Source organism: Tupaia chinensis, unplaced genomic scaffold (genome assembly GCF_000334495.1).
Source record: "Tupaia chinensis unplaced genomic scaffold, TupChi_1.0 Scaffold143584_1, whole genome shotgun sequence".
NCBI classification, from domain to species: Eukaryota; Metazoa; Chordata; class Mammalia; order Scandentia; family Tupaiidae; genus Tupaia; species Tupaia belangeri.
Window position 1 is genome coordinate 6,809,003 of NW_006203430.1, and position 1,138 is coordinate 6,810,140.

Consider the following 1,138-nt stretch of genomic DNA (forward strand, 5'->3'; position numbering starts at 1 on the left):
TTTTTTTTTTTAAAGAAAGATTTTTGCTATAGGGCACACGTTCTTGCTGGAGAGACAGAGAGCAACAGAAAGTGAGAAATCACCTCCCCCTAAGGGGGATGACCATGCCAAATCCCTTCTCCTCCATTCTCCTCTCGGGATTTTGGGCACACACACACACACGTGCTCTGCATGAGTTTTAAGTCACCGAGTCCAGGACTTGAACCGTAGTGGATTATGTGGGAGTCCAGCACATAACCATTATGCCATCTGCTGGTCCCTATTACATTTTTCTCCATTCCTGTCATCATATTCTGGGTCCTCCTTACAGAAAAATAAAATCTTCTGTGCTGTAAATTTCCTGCCATTCTATTTCTTTCCTTCACATTTACTACATGCATGTTTATACTAAGTAGTGTGTTGAGTACAGTGCACAACATACAGAAAGTCTAGTCTTTAACCATGAGGAATGTATAACCTACTACAGGAGCGAGACTTCCAGAAGTGAGCCCTGTGTGAGCTGATGGGACCATGCTCAGTGAGTGCGTGTCTTTGGCTGCTGCACACACGGGCGCCAGACGGCAAGCTCAGTGTTGACATAGCTGTATGGTGATGTCATGTGGAACTGGGATCTCAGAGCAGAAAAGAGCCTCTCACACAGCCTTCTGTGGCTCATATGTGATGATTCGGTTTTCAGACTATTGTGTGAGATGTGCCTCCCTCAAATCTTGGTACAATGTCAGGATATGACCTACCGGGTATAAGACAGAAGAAAAAAAAAATGGAACCTACCAAATCATTCTAGCCTGTAAGTGAAGACGATGCATGCTTTAACCCAATCCACAGCGAGTAACTAAAAACTAAACATTCTCATTCTCATTTGTGCTTTTAACTGTGAAAGTGCAGCACAAGTTCATGCACATCTGCTGGCACCTGTATGTTACGAAGTAGTTTCGTTGGTGACAGGAAGGGCTGGAAAAGGATGGACAGGTCTGAAAGATCCAGAAATGTTCAAGGGCAGAAAGAGTGCCAGGAGGAAGTCAGAGAAGCAACGCGAGGGTCTCTCACAGACGTGACAAATGACGTCCCAGAGATGAATGGACGCGCTGTCAGGGCTCCAAACAGAAGACAGGCGTGGAGCTTTGGACTAAAGGGCAGA

General features: G+C 45.4%; 1 non-coding gene across 1 annotated transcript; it reads left to right on the top strand.

The window, feature by feature from the left end:
- Positions 1 to 638: 638 nt before the first annotated feature.
- Positions 639 to 740, top strand: LOC114005244 (small nucleolar RNA U13). Its single transcript, XR_003547121.1, has one exon. It is a non-coding gene; the product is annotated as a small nucleolar RNA U13 (small nucleolar RNA).
- The last annotated feature ends 398 nt before the right edge of the window (positions 741 to 1,138 follow it).